Here is a 5,346-nt window from a genome sequence, read left to right on the forward strand (position 1 = left end):
GTAGAGTTCAAAGGAGATTTGGCAGAAAGGAATTACTACTTCCAAGTCCATACTGGCTCTGTCTTGTGTCCTTTTCTTTTCTGGGTGTTCAACTATTCTGTTTCTTATTATTTGTAGTACCTTAGCCGGTATAAACTATACCACGGGTAGGGTTAGAACCCGCGATCAGAGTCACAAAACTCCAGGCCGTCGCGTTTTGCGACTCTCTGATGGCAGGTTTTAGCCCCACCCGTGGTATGGTTTGTTTGCAATCGTATCATTACGATTTCGTGAGTCATGTTAGCCAGTATATTTCTCTGTTATACAGGCCCGTGGTTCAGTGCTTACTGTGTATTTTATATTCTATATTTTCCATTTTTGTATATCTGGATTATATTAAAAAATCGAGTAATTTGTATTGACTTGTTGATGTTCGTTTAGGCGGGCCGAAAGATTTCTGCCTACCATTTCTTGCGACAGTTTTCTAATAAATGTCCTAGTGTTTGTTCACGTGATTTTCTATACCAATTTGTCGGTATCTAATACCAAGGTTTATACCATCTACTATCGAGTCTATACTGTAGCATAATACTCTGCTTCGCCAGCTAATTGTATTCCCGTCCCAATATTCTTGTATCTACCACCAGTTATTTCAGTATCAGATCCCTTTCTGTTTGACCAAATATATTGTTATAATAATTATTAATAAACTGAAATTGAGTTGAATTATATATTCCCTTCCCCATCCTCAGACTTGTCCTGTCTGAGACTAATTTGTGACGGTCATTCCTTTCTGCCCTCCTTTCTGATATCGGTAAAGAAGTCTCTTGTTGAGGTGGGTTTGCCAGGATGGGTTCTGGCCCGGGTCTTCTCCTTGCGGTGACCTGACATAAAGAAGTCTTTGAAGCTTCTGTACCTGCGGCAAGCTTACTGGCCCATGATAGGCACGTTCAAGTCACACCCAATCATGTACTTGTCTAACCTATTTTAAAAACTATTCAACAAAACATCTTCGCTATAGTGACGGTACTCGGGAATTGGTTCCACTCTTCCACAACTCTAGTACCAAACCAGTGCTCTCCTATATCCTTTCTAAATTTAAATTTTTCCTACTTGAACCTATTGCTGTGAGTCCTGTCTTGGTTAGATATTTTAACACGTTTATCACATCCCCTTTATTAATTCCTGTTTTCCATTTACACACCTCGGTCATATCCGCCCTAATTCTATATCTTTCTACGGAGGGCAGATACCGAACATTTATCGTTTTTTTTTAATATATAAGCACCATTTGGTATTAATTTCACTTAATCGGCTTTTCTTCTTAAGAATGTAAACAGTTTTAGCGTAGCACTCAAATTTTTTTTATAAATAATATAGCTTTTTAGAGTAAATTGAGGTCTTTATTCATTCACAAACAATATAAAAGAAGACAAACAAAAATATACTTATATCAAAGTCATATATATTAACGTACGAAGAATGTCATAATATCAGAAAAAAATATTTAGTCCAGTTCTGTCGTCTATAGGTTTTGGCTGACTGGTGTCTCGTTGCAATATCCATCAGAAATTAGCAAGAATTGTGAGAATCCATTGAGTGTTGCCGGGTTTTTCCAATGCTGCAACATCTTTCTGCAGTTTTTCTCCATGCTTGTCACTCACGTCAGATATGTTGTCAAAAAAATATGAGTGGAGGAAATACATTTTGAATGTTATGATGGAACCTAGTCATTGGTAATTTTCCAGTAAATAATGAACCAATGCCAGTAGCTGAGGTCTCTTGTGTTAACATAACATAAGAACATAAGAAAGGAGGAACACTGCAGGATGCCTGTTGGCCCATACTAGGCAGGTCCTTTACAATTCATCCCACTAACAAAACATTTGCCCAACCCAATTTTCAATGCCACCCAAGAAATAAGCTCTGATGTGAAAGTCCCACTCAAATCCAACCCCTCCCACTCATGTACTTATCCAACCTAAATTTGAAACTACCCAAAGTCCCAGCCTCAATAACCCAACTAGGTAGACTGTTCCACTCATCAACTACCCTATTTCCAAACCAATACTTTCCTATGTCCTTTCTAAATCTAAACTTATCTAATTTAAATCCATTACTGCGGGTTCTCTCTTGGAGAGACATCCTCAAGACCTTATTAATATCCCCTTTATTAATACCTATCTTCCACTTATACACTTCGATCAGGTCTCCCCTCATTCTTCGTCTAACAAGTGAATGTAACTTAAGAGTCTTCAATCTTTCTTCACAAGGAAGATTTCTAATGCTATGTATTAATTTAGTCATCCTACGCTGAATGTTTTCTAACGAATTTATGTCCACTCTGTAATATGGAGACCAGAACTGAGCTGCATAATCTAGGTGAGGCCTTACTAATGATGTATAAAGCTGCAGTATGACCTCTGGACTTCTGTTGCTTACACTTCTTGATATAAATCCCAGTAATCTATTTGCCTTATTACATACGCTTAGGCATTGCTGTCTTGGTTTAAGGTTGCTGCTCACCATAACCCCCAAGTCCTTTTCGCAATCTGTATGGCTAAGTTTTACATCATTTAACTTATAAGTACTAGGGTTATGGGCACTCCCAAGCTTCAGAACCTTGCATTTATCTACATTGAACTGCATCTGCCACTTTTCTGACCAAGAATAGAGTTTGTTTAAATCCTCCTGAAGTTCCATAACATCTACGTTTGAATCAATTATCCTACCTATCTTTGTGTCATCGGCGAATTTGCTCATATCACTAGTAATTCCCTCATCAAGATCATTGATATATATTATAAACAACAACGGGCCCAAGACTGATCCCTGTGGAACGCCACTTGTTACAGATCCCCACTCGGATTTAACCCCATTTATGGACACTCTCTGCTTCCTGTCAGTGAGCCATGACTCAATCCACGAGAGCACTTTTCCCCCAATGCCATAAGCTGCCACTTTCTTTAACAGTCTATGGTGCGGAACTCTATCAAAAGCCTTACTAAAATCTAAGTAAATAATATCAAATTCTTTATCGTGGTCAACAGCCTCAAAAGCTTTACTGAAGAAAGTTAATAAATTAGTTAGACAAGACCGGCCTCTTGTGAATCCATGCTGAGTATCATTAATCAAGCTATGCTTATCGAGATGGCTTCTTATAATCTCAGCTATAATTGACTCTAGTAATTTGCCTACAATTGAGGTCAGGCTTATTGGGCGGTAATTTGACGGTAACGACTTGTCCCCTGTTTTAAAAATAGGAATTACATTAGCCATCTTCCACATAACAGACACCACACCTGTTTGAAGAGATAAATTAAAAATATTAGCTAATGGTTCAGAGTTCCATTTTGCATTCCTTAAGAACCCTTGAAAAAACCTCATCAGGACCCGGCGACTTATTTTGCTTCAGTCTGTCTATCTGCTTCACAACCATTTCACTAGTGACTATGATGTTACATAATTTATCTTCTTCTAGCCCACTGTAAAAATTAATTACTGGAATATTGTTAGTGTCTTCCTGTGTAAAAACTGAGAGAAAATAATTATTAAAAATCGAGCACATTTCATTCTCTTTGTCAGTAAGGTGCCCATAGTTATTTTTAAGGGGACCTATCTTATCTCTAACTTTTGTTCTATAGACCTGGAAAAAGCTTTTTGGGTTAGTTTTAGAATCCCTAGCAACTTTAATTTCATACTCCCTTTTAGCTTTTCTTATCCCCTTTTCAATGTCCCTCTTAATGTCAATATACTGATTCATAAGATGACCCTCACCTCTTTTGATACGCCTATAAATTCCTTTCTTGTGCCCTAGTAGATATTTGAGCCTATTATTCATCCATTTTGGGTCATTTCTATTTGATCTAATTTCTTTATATGGGATAAACGTTCTTTGAGCAGCATGTATAGTGTTCAGAAAACTGTCATATTGATATCTCACTTCGTTACCCCAGTCAACAGATGATAAGTGTTCTCTAAGCCCATCGTAATCTGCTAAGCGAAAATCTGGGACTGTTACTGAGTTATCGCTACTATCGTACTTCCATTCAATGCTAAATGTAATTGATTTGTGGTCGTTAGCACCCACTTCCTCTGAAATTTCTAAATTATTAACAAGGGATTCATTGTTTGCCATAACTAAGTCAAGCAGGTTATTTCCCCTTGTAGGTTCTGTCACAAACTGCTTCAAAAAACAATCCTGAACTACTTCTAAGAAGTCGTATGATTCTAAATTCCCAGTCAAGAAATTCCAATCAATATGACTAAAGTTAAAGTCTCCTAGAATTACTACATTATCGTGCCTTGTGGCCTTAACAATTTCCTCCCATAGTAGTCTCTCCTTCGTCCCTATCTAAGTTTGGGGGACGGTATATCACTCCTAAAATCAGTTTTTCATGCCCCTCTGAAAATTCTATCCAAACAGACTCTGTATGTGTTACTTCAGACTTAATACCCGTTTTTATGCAACAGTTCAAGCGATCTCGGACATACAATGCCACCCCACCCCCCTTCCCGATACTTCTATCTACTTGGAACAATTTAAAACCCTGAATATGACATTCCGCAGGCATGTCCCGACTTTTTGAATTAAACCACGTCTCAGTTAAGGCAAATACATCAATGTTACCTGCACTAGCAACTAATCTCAACTCGTCCATCTTATTCATAACACTACGGCAATTAGCATAGTAAACATTGAAAGACTCTCCTTTCTCTTTACCCTTCCTGCTCATTTCTGTTTTTCTACTAAACCTATTACTGTCCTTATCACCCAAGGTCCCTGGCTTTTCAATATCTACCTCGTTCTGCTTATTACTAGTTCCCCTAAAACTCGTAATATTACTACACTGGGACTTCACTGTTTTCCCTGCCAAAACCCATACCACTAACTATTCCTAGTTTAAAGTCCTAACTGCTCCCTCCACTGCAGTTGCCAGTGCTACCACCCCAGACCTAGATAAGTGAACCCCATCCCTGGCATACATGTCATTTCTGCCATAGAAGAGGTCCCAGTTGTCAATGAATGTTACCGCATTTTCCTTACAGTATTTGTCCAGCCAGCAATTGACACCAATTGCCCTGGACAAAGAAATGTTACAGATTTTCTTGAACAAACACTAAGCTGCTAAATCTATTTCATACACTGAGATCTGGAAATCAATGTCATCCATGAGTTAGCGAGTTTATCGACCTACAAATGCACTTCACTTAGTTCGGGGAACTTTCCTAGCAATGATTTGGAAGCCTGATGATCCTCGTCCCTTAGCTTGCGCAGTTTGTCGTAGTGGTGGTAACCAGACATCACTCGTCCCTTGCAACCACTGGAACACTGGCTACACTGAATGCACCTGGCATGACCAAGTC

The sequence above is a fragment of the Cherax quadricarinatus genome, chromosome 90 (assembly GCF_038502225.1).
Source record: "Cherax quadricarinatus isolate ZL_2023a chromosome 90, ASM3850222v1, whole genome shotgun sequence".
Lineage (NCBI taxonomy): Eukaryota > Metazoa > Arthropoda > Malacostraca > Decapoda > Parastacidae > Cherax > Cherax quadricarinatus.